This window comes from Oncorhynchus clarkii, chromosome 11 (genome assembly GCF_045791955.1).
Source record: "Oncorhynchus clarkii lewisi isolate Uvic-CL-2024 chromosome 11, UVic_Ocla_1.0, whole genome shotgun sequence".
NCBI lineage: Eukaryota > Metazoa > Chordata > Actinopteri > Salmoniformes > Salmonidae > Oncorhynchus > Oncorhynchus clarkii.
The window spans coordinates 12,309,798-12,320,977 of record NC_092157.1 but is presented as its reverse complement, the minus strand read 5'-3'; positions in this window follow the sequence as shown (position 1 = coordinate 12,320,977).

Genomic DNA, 11,180 nt, shown 5'->3' with positions numbered 1-11,180 from the left:
CATCTCTGATCAGTCTTCTCCTTGTATGAGCTGAAAGTTTAGAGGGACGGCCAGGTCTTGGTAGATTTGCAGTGGTCTGATACTCCTTCCATTTCAATATTATCGCTTGCACAGTGCTCCTTGGGATGTTTAAAGCTTGGGAAATCTTTTTGTATCCAAATCCGGCTTTAAACTTCTTCACAACAGTATCTCGGACCTGCCTGGTGTGTTCCTTGTTCTTCATGATGCTCTCTGCGCTTTTGACGGACCTCTGAGACTATCACAGTGCAGGTGCATTTATACGGAGACTTGATTACACACAGGTGGATTGTATTTATCATCATTAGTCATTTAGGTCAACATTGGATCATTCAGAGATCCTCACTGAACTTCTGGAGAGAGTTTGCTGCACTGAAAGTAAAGGGGCTGAATAATTTTGCACGCCCAATTTTTCAGTTTTTGATTTGTTAAAAAAGTTTGAAATATCCAATAAATGTCGTTCCACTTCATGATTGTGTCCCACTTGTTGTTGATTCTTCACAAAAAAAATACAGTTTTATATCTTTATGTTTGAAGCCTGAAATGTGGCAAAAGGTCGCAAAGTTCAAGGGGGCCGAATACTTTCGCAAGGCACTGTATACAGTACATTGACATACAATGTTTCCTGGACCCATAGTATTCATATCATTGGAATTAAAAAAACGTTCCATAGAGATTTGTTTTAGAGAATAATTTAATTCAGGGCTACGCTAATATGGCTAATATCCCTCAGCCACAGAATATCTGCATCTTCAGATAAGTAAAACAGAGCTGGGCCTTTCATCAAAACTTTACACTCTCTACAACTCTACTTTACACTCTATTGAGTTTATTTTAATTGTATTTTTACAAGGACAGTGCACATTAAACGTTTCAGTAAAAGTGCCGGTTTTAGCCAGCCGGCTAATTTTCTACCGCAGTCCCTGGACAGGTTATTAAAAACAAGTACAATATAGACAATAGCAACATAGGACAAGCAAGACATAGCATACAGACATAGCAACATAGAACAAAAAGCAGCAAGACCTCTCTACAACTCTACTTTACACTCTCTACGATACTCAGTCACTGAAAGTGTCACTAGTTACTATGATATCCAATGGGCTGACCTAAACTTAGACAAGATCAACAATGAACTGCAGGATTTCCAGAACAGGTAGAATCCCATGAACTGTGATATACCCCTGGCACTTCCTTTCCCAGTATGTGTTCCCTTCATCGACGGTTACAAGATAATGTACTCAGAGAACATTGTGGAAATGCGGTCATGTGGGAATGTGGTCATGTGGGAATGCTTGCTGAGTGCATGAAAACAGGTACGATAAAACTATCGTTGTAATGGGCATTGTTTAGCATTTTGCATTCACAGGGAGTATTCATTTAATGACGATAAGGTCTTGTTTATCACCATTAAGCCCTTTTTCCACACCCAACCCGTCTCCCTCTCCCCAGACCTGGTCAAGATGACCCATCTCCCCAGACCTGGTCAAGATGACACCTCTCCCCAGACCTGGTCAAGCTGAACGGTCTCCCTCTCCCCAGATCTGGTCAAGCTGAACCGTCTCCCTCTCCCCAGACCTGGCCAGGCTGAACCGTGTCCCTCTCCCTAGGTCTGGCCAAGCTGATGGAGGCAGAGCAGTCCTGCTCTTCAGGTACAGTAGTGAACCCGCACCATTAGTACAGTAGTGTACCCACACCATTAGTACAGTAGTGAACCCACACCATTAGTACAGTAGTGAACCCACACCATTAGTAAAGTAGTGAAACCGCACCATTAGTACAGTAGTGAACAAGCACCATTAGTACAGTAGTGAACAAGCACCATTAGTAAAGTAGTGAACAAGCACCATTAGTACAGTAGTGAACCCGCACCATTAGTACAGTAGTGAACCCACACCATTAGTACAGTAGTGAACCCACACCATTAGTAAAGTAGTGAACAAGCACCATTAGTACAGAAGTGAACCCACACCATTAATACAGTAGTGAACCCGCACCATTAGTAAAGTAGTGAACTCGCACCATTAGTACAGTAGTGAACAAGCACCATTAGTACAGTAGTGAAACCGCACCATTAGTACAGTAGTGAACCCGCACCATTAGTAAAGTAGTGAACCCGCACCATTAGTAAAGTAGTGAACAAGCACCATTAGTACAGTAGTGAACCCGCACCATTAGTACAGTGGTGAACCCACACCATTAGTACAGTAGTGAACCCACACCATTAGTAAAGTAGTGAACAAGCACCATTAGTACAGAAGTGAACCCACACCATTAGTACAGTAGTGAACCCGCACTATTAGTACAGTAGTGAACCCGCACCATTAGTACAGTAGTGAACCCGCACCATTAGTACAGTAGTAAACCCGCACCATTAGTAAAGTAGTGAACCCGCACCATTATTACAGTAGTGAACCCGCACTATTAGTACAGTAGTGAACCCGCACCATTAGTACAGTAGTGAACCCACACCATTAGTACAGTAGTGAACCCGCACCATTAGTAAAGTAGTGAAACCGCACCATTAGTACAGTAGTGAACAAGCTCCATTAGTTCAGTAGTGAACAAGCACCATTAGTAAAGTAGTGAACCCACACCATTAGTACAGAAGTGAACCCACACCATTAGTACAGTAGTGAACCCGCACCATTAGTAAAGTAGTGAACCCGCACCATTAGTTCAGTAGTGAACCCACACCATTAGTACAGTAGTGAACCCGCACCATTAGTAACCCGCACCATTAGTACAGTAGTGAACCCACACCATTAATACAGTAGTGAACCCGCACCATTAGTAAAGTAGTGAACTCGCACCATTAGTAAAGTAGTGAACCCGCACCATTAGTAAAGTAGTGAACAAGCTCCATTAGTTCAGTAGTGAACCCACACCATTAGTGGACAACTAACCGATACAGCATTTATTTTCCATGCAAAGCTTTAGCTGAAAATGTTCTGGGTGGCACAAGGTAACAATGTTTAGCGTCTTCCATCAACAGTATGACCAGAGCCATCTGTACTTTGGATCTGAGTATGACGTCTGGGTATGACGTCTGGGTATGACGTCTGGGTATGACATCTGGGTATGACGTCTGAGTATGACGTCTGGGTATGACGTCTGGGTATGACATCTGGGTATGACATCTGGGTATGACGTCTGAGTATGACGTCTGGGTATGACGTCTGAGTATGACGCCTGGGTATGACGTCTGAGTATGACATCTGGGTATGACCTCTGAGTATGACGTCTGGGTATAACGTCTGGGTTTGACGTCTGGGTATGACGTCTGGGTATGACATCTGGGTATTACATCTGAGTATGACGTCTGGGTATGACGTCTGGGTATGACGTGCTAACCCTATGAAGACACTCTTTCTAAAATGTCTCACCTACACAGAGGAGGTTGGTGGCACCTTAATTGGGGAAGGCGGGCTCGTGGTAATAGCTGGAGCGGAATAAGTGGAATGGTATCAAACACATGGTTTCCGTTCCAGTCATTATTATGAGCCGTCCTCCCCTCAGCAGCCTCCACTGCATCTACAGTGTGGCTATAACAAGTTTCTAAGTAAAGCCCCTCTGCAGGTCATTATTAGCCTTGGCCTTAAATATAACGATGTCATTCACTCTGTCAGTGTGTGTGGCTTCAGGACAGGTGCCTCCCTGTATCTTAACTCCTATAATGGCTCTAGAGTTTCTTCCCTAACTGTCTGCAGTCATCTGCACACATTCACTAGGGAACACACACACACACACACACACACACACTGAGGGGATTAGAAAGCCTGTCATTCACAGGCAGTGAAATATGGATGCCAGGGGAATGCCCCGGCATGTAAGACTGTGTGGCCGTGTGAAATAGAAACAGATGTGCCAGTGAAGTCAAGGAACCTGATATCACAGCCCTTTGTCCCATCAACTCTCAGAGGAACATGGTGTTTTTGGAGTTGCAACACCACATGCGGTCTGATATGACTGACTGACTTTCTTCTGTCCAATCTATCATGAGCTTTTTAATAGATGTTTATCAAATGAATTCCTTATTTTAGACCAGGGTTATTCAACTACCGGCCCTCAAGGGCTGAAGATCTGCTGGCTAAATTTTTCGACCTGGAAGTCTATTGTTAGATTGGTCGATGTCACTGATAGGCCAGAGAGTCAACACTGAATCAGTGTCTGATTATAGGGGAAGAATGAACATTGGATTGTGTTCCTGTCCTCCAGGCCTGGAGTAGAATAGCCCTGAATTAAAACCAAAATATAATTTAAACCTAATTGATGTCAATTACTACCAATACATGTGTGTACTCTTGTACCGTCATGGCATCAGGACTCTATCACTGAGGAGGTAGCTGTTCTCACCTTACCTGGACTAGAGGATTACAACCTGGAGGCAAGCCAAGAGGATATTGGCTATGTGGTTCGCCTATGCTCCTGGACTGAAGCTATGAAGGACTTATTTTTAATCAACAAAGAGGTCATCCCTTTGAAGGTACACTACTCTGCAACCGTGCACCCCTGGATGAAGGGAATATACAATGTGGTCCAAAATTATTCACACCCTTGGTAAAGATGAGCAAAAATTACATAAAATGAATCATTCAAAGACTGAGATATATTGTACACTCAAAACATTTGGGAAATGATATTCCTTTATTCTAATACAATTATTTTTATTCTCAAAAAGATAGTCGTCAAGATGATTGACACCTCTGTTTTTAATACCTTTCACTACCTCACCATGCAAGGATAACAGCACTGAGCCTTTTTCTAAAATGTTTTATGAATTGGAGAATACATTGGGAGGGATCTTGACCATTCCTCAATCCTTCCGGATCCTTGATATCCTTCATCTGCGCTTATAGACAGCCCTTTTCAATTCAAACCACAGGTTTTCAATGGGTTTCAAGAGATTGATATGGTCATTGCAAAATGTTGGATTTGTTGGCAATTAGCCATTTCTATGTGGATTTTGATATGGGCTTGGCGGTTATTGTCTTGCTGCAGGATCCACTTGAGGCCAAGTTTAAGACTCCTGGCAGAGGAAACCAGGTTTTTGGCAAAAATATCCTGGTACTGAGTACATTTCATGATGCCATTGATCTTAACAAGGGCCCCAGGACCAGTGAAAGCAAAATGGCCCCCTCTCTATCAGGAGTTGGAGTCAGAGCGTGTGAAGCACATGGAGGAAGTGACGTCCAACAAAAGGAAGATGCAGGAGGATAGCCTCCTGTACAGACTGACCAGCACTGAGGGCCCTATAGGTAGAGGACAAGCCCCTCATCGAGGTCCTAATGGTCAGCAAGACCACAGCAGAGGAAGTATGTTACAGGTACTGTTGCAGAGCTATTTGGGTTGTTCATTGGATTCGTTCTGACATTTCTTGATTTTTTTCAAATGTATTTATTAAATTATAATTATTTGTGTACTTGTTTGTCATTTTACTGCATTGCTAGGGCAGGTTATATGTGTGTGTGTCTCCCTTCAGTCAAAATCTTTCAGGTAATGCGAAAATATCAAATCAAGCTGCAATGCCAGATTTCCATTTACAGGTCCACATTTCATATGATAAGTATGATACAAAAGGCTGCTCTGAAAGAGCATGACATTTTAAAATAAATTTTTAGGCATCCCAATATGTTTTTCAACTATGATTCGTGAAGACACAATAATCCAACAATGTACTTGAATTGTTCCAATGAGTGAGAAATGAACAGTGGCCGCTGAGAGGTAAATATCAACCTGGCCAAGGAGCAGTACTGTCCGGTGGCCACACGGGGCAGCATCCTCTACTTTCTCATAGGGGAGATGAGCCTGGTCAACATCACATCATGTACCTGACCTCACTAAGCCAGTTTCTGGTCAACATCATGTATCAGACCTCACTACGTCAGTTCCTGATCAACATCATGTATCAGACCTCATTACGCCAGTTCCTGGTCCACATCATGTATCAGACCTCACTACGTCAGTTCCTGATCAACATCATGTATCAGACCTCACTACGCCAGTTCCTGGTCCACATCATGTATCAGACCTCACTACGCCAGTTCCTGGTCCACATCATGTATCAGACCTCACTACGCCAGTTCCTGATCAACATCATGTACCAGACCTCACTACACCAGTTCCTGGTCCACATCATGTACCAGACCTCACTACGCCAGTCAGTTCCTGGTCCACATCATGTATCAGACCTCACTATGCCAGTTCCTGATCAACATCATGTACCAGACCTCACTACGCCAGTTCCTGGTCCACATCATGTATCAGACCTCACTACGCCAGTTCCTGGTCCACATCATGTACCAGACCTCACTACGCCAGTTCCTGATCAACATCATGTATCAGACCACTCTACGTCAGTTCCTGATCAACATCATGTACCAGACCTCACTACGCCAGTTCCTGATCAACATCATGTATCAGACCACTCTACGCCAGTTCCTGATCAACATCATGTACCAGACCTCACTACGCCAGTTCCTGATCAACATCATGTACCAGACCTCACTACGCCAGTTCCTGATCAACATCATGTACCAGACCTCACTACGCCAGTTCCTGATCAACATCATGTACCAGACCTCACTACGCCAGTTCCTGGGCATCTTCGACTCTTCTATGGAGAAATCCACCAGGTGCCAGATCACCTCCAATAGGATCCTCAACATCATTGAGTTTATGAACTACTTGGAATTTCAATATCCAGCAAAAAGCCTATACGAGGACCACAAGTTCACCCTGCTGCTTGTCCTGAGGACTGACCTGCAGGCCAGGAACATCTCCCACAGCGACATTTATCAAAGGTTCATCCAATAACGTTCATATTTACAGACCTATATCACATTGACATCAGAGTTCTTACCTGCTGATGTGTTATGAATGTGGCTGATGTTTTCTTCTTCCCAGACATCCAGCTTGGAAATGATACTGATGGTTGAATACAGCAAACACTTCTTGACCATCCCATTTGAATTGCTGTGGAGTAAATTTTTTACAACCTGTTGATACCGTGGAATTTCCATAACGGAAACAAGTTTAATCCCAACGTCACTACTACCGTATGTTTAGGATAAACTGTGGGGCCGAACTTTAACCAGGTCACCTATCTATGATTTTAAACAAGACAATTTCAACTTAACCCTTATTTTAACATATCATATAATCACACATATCGATATCAGTTAGTGTCTTTTGGAGACAATTGACTTGTCAAGAATTAAATCTATCCCTTTGCTTTTATCACCCAAGTAGGGTAGTGATCTCATAGTGTCTGACATGCGACTTGGCCCACCCACAAGGGGTGATGATCTCATAGTGTCTCACATGTGACTTGGCCCACCCACAAGGGGTGATGATCTCATAGTGTCTCACATGCGACTTGGCCCACCCACAAGGGGTGATGATCTCATAGTGTCTCACATGCGACTTGGCCCACCCACAAGGGGTGTAACTGAATATCTCAGACCTAGTTCAGCTTACGTCCCACTGTTGACTTTATGCATCCAGATCTATTTCAGCCCCCCGAATTTCCCTTCACACACACCAATGGCATTAGGACTTTCTTTGACTGCCATAATGTGCACCAGGTTGTGTATCTCTTCTTTTAATTATTTTTTTTTTAAATGGGGGGGTAGATCAGCTTTAATATTGCAGATAGTTTGTAGTTTCTATCAATGTAGTTGTCTGCATGAATTCCAAACTATATATTTATTTTATGTATATTTTCCATTATTATTATTATTATTATTATTATTATTATTATTATTTTCCCCTAACCCTAACACCCCTCCCCTAATTGGAGTAAACTTATGGACAACAACACTAAGGCTTCTACTTCCAGCTTAAACATACTATATACATTTTACAGAGACAGTACATTTTTCCATAAGTTATCTATTGTTTGTTTTTAGTCCCATCCTTCAGTTACCCTAAACCCCTCCCATCTATCTCTAAACACCATCCAGTTTTGATTTCTACTTAGTGATGAGGATGGTTAGCCGCCATACTTCAATCTCGTAATGAACCCACTATTTTCTCAGCAAATTCCCTGAGTTGACTTCTTCACCCTCAGCCCCAATTTGTTACAAATTAGCAATGAATCGTCATATGGGAAACTTCATAATTCTCAGTCTCTTTACTGTGTTTGTTGCAGTTATTCAATGAAATAATTATTGACCCACTAGTAGTAGGCATATTCACTGTGCAGAGAAGCATTACAGAAGATGCTATTACTTAAATTATACCACAGCATTGTTGAATACTCTGATTGGCTAGAAGGGCAAACTAGAATAAGCATTAAAATCACACAGTTGGAAAAGATATCGGGACACCTTGCAATCATGATGCAATACGCACCTACACATGCAGCCCATACTTGTTACAAAGTTACAGAAAGCTAATCCAACAACCACACAAACTGAAATTGGATACATTGTAAACGCAGACCCAAACAAGAAGAACGTAGCTATCAATCCCTTTGGATGAGTCTGGTAATATCCAGGCCTTCAGACCTTCTCACATCCCTGAGGTATTCATAATTCCCTCGCAATGCACAGTATATCGAGTGTTGATGCTTATGTAATGTACAGAACCTCAGGGTTTGTACCTTACATGCACTACATGACCAAAAGTATGTGGACGCCTGCTCATGGGCATTAATACGGAGTTGGTCCCCGCTTTGCTGCTAAAACAGCCTCCAGTCTTCTAGGAAGGCTTTCCGCTAGATGTTGGAACATTGCTGCAGGGACTAACTTCCATTCAGCCACAAGAGCATTAGTGAGGTTGGGCACTGATGTTGAGCAATTAGGCCTGGCTCTGAGTCGGCGTTCCAATTCATCCCAAAGGTGTTTGATGGGGTTGAGGTCAGGTCTATGTGCAGGCCTAACCCAGATTCGTCTGGGGGACTACCAGATAGTAAAGCGTGAATCATCACTCCAGAGAACGTGTTTCCACTGCTCCAGAGTCCAATTGCGGCTAGCTTTACACCACTCCAGCCGACACTTGGCATTGGTGATCTTAGGCTTGTGTGCAGCTGCTCGGCCATAGAAGCCTACTTCACGAAACTCCCGACAAACAGTTCTTGTTGCAACAGAGGATAGTTCGGCAGTCCCGTTCTGTGAGCTTGTGTGGCCTACCATTCCGCGGCTGAGCCGTTGTGTTGCTTCTAGACATTTCCACTTCACAATAACAGCACCCACAGTTGACATGGGCAGCCCAGAAATTTGACAAACTGATTTGTTGGAAAGGTGGCGTCCTATGACGGTGCTAAGTTGAAAGTCAGTGAGCTCTTCAGTAAGGCCGTTCTACTGCCAATGTTTGTCTATGGAGATTGCAAGGCTGTGTGCTCGATTTTATACACCTGTGAGCAACAGGTGTGGCTGAAATAGCTAAATCCACTATTTTGAAGGCGTGTCCACATACTTTTGTGTGTGTATATATAGTGTATATGTATAACTAGTTAGACAAATGGAATGCATCTCCTCCTCCCCTAGGAGGTGCTTCACTCGACCTGAACTATATGGAGCCCAAGCCTAACACAGGATGCAGGACATGACGTAGCTCGGCCTGGTCCATCTGTCCAGCGTGCCCCCCTTCACCCAGCTGCTGACCTAGGTCACCCACAATGACCGCTCCTGGAGGGCCTGGTTCGACGAGCCCACCCCAGAGGACACCCTAGTACCTGACGGGTAGAACACCATGCTGGACACCTTCACAAAGTTATTGTTGATCCAGAGCTGGTGCCCCGACCGTTCCATCGCACAGGTGGTACGGTGAGGGTGGGCCATCAACATTTCCTGTGCTATCGGCAACAATCTATTTCAGTTTCAACAGAAGATTCTTAAATGAATGTGAAAAAGTTTCATTATCTATGTATTCTAGTGTAATATGTACATTTGCATATCTGTTTATTTCCGAGGTAGTAGTTTGTATCTACCCCTCAAATCAAATGTAATTATTTCGCTATATCACCAAGCTTGAACACATCTTTATGAATCTTTCGCTGAGTCTAAATGATGCCTTTAAACTTTTGCTGCAGCTACTGTGCCTCAGAAATAAACATCCATGAAATTATACCAATCAGTGACTAATTAGCTCTTATTTAAATCCAAATAAAGCCGATTGCTGAGTGATGTCATTTGAAAGGCCAATTTACTTGGTAACCATGGAAACTCTGGGGAGAGAGAGAGAGAGAAAGGCACAGGTGCACTGTAATCTTTTACAAATGCATCCTTACAGACAAGCACCTCCCATTTCGGTTCGAACTTGGGAGGGAACTATAAAAAGCCTCTCTGAAATGAGCGAACAGCTGACAGCCCACATAGCCAGAGATTACCAGTTCAAGTTCCCCCATCTCTCCTCAACCAAACCATTGGCATGTTACACAAACCTGACTGTGTAGTGGAGTGGGTCCAGGTGCTTTAAACACTGAGCAAATGTTATGTGTCTGAAGAAATAATAACCGTTTGATGATACAATGTGCTGTATTGTGTAATCATAAGGTCAGGTTGATTATGGTTTCGAAAAACGATAAAAAAATGTATCGGTTTTGTCAACAGCATATGCTCCTTCCTGAACTGAAATGAATAGACATAACAGCAAGGTAAGGGTGGGGTGGTACTTTCCCACTATCGGATAGCCAGAGGAACTAAGGCACTGAATTCCCATGTCAAATCTGATCAGAGCCCTCCAATTTCGAAATGCCACTTACGTAATGAGGGGAGGCAGCTTATTACATTTTGACACACAGGACAGGTGGAAGCTGAGCTTGAGGCCCTTCGCTAAACATCCCCTAAAGTAGGACTAATCCAGAAACCTGAACCCTTTTCACACTACTGAGCCAAACCAGGCTAAGCCCAGCAGAGCTGTACTGGGCTGGCCTGGTCACTCAGGCACTATAGTTTATGGATCCATGCTGGAAAGAACAATGTGAAAATAAAATAGCTGAGCCAGTGCAGTATTGTCCATTTCTGCCCCATACGGTGTTAATCAGGCACTGCATGCTCCTGAAACTGGGATGAGGTTCCCTCACAGTGTGGGTGCTGTAAACAAGCTGATTTTTAAATATATGTTTCATAGATTTAGTTAATGTTCTCCACACAGTTTCTTCTCCTTTAGTCAGTGTTGAATTCTGTGGCTTCCCCCTTTGACAACACCTGTCTGTG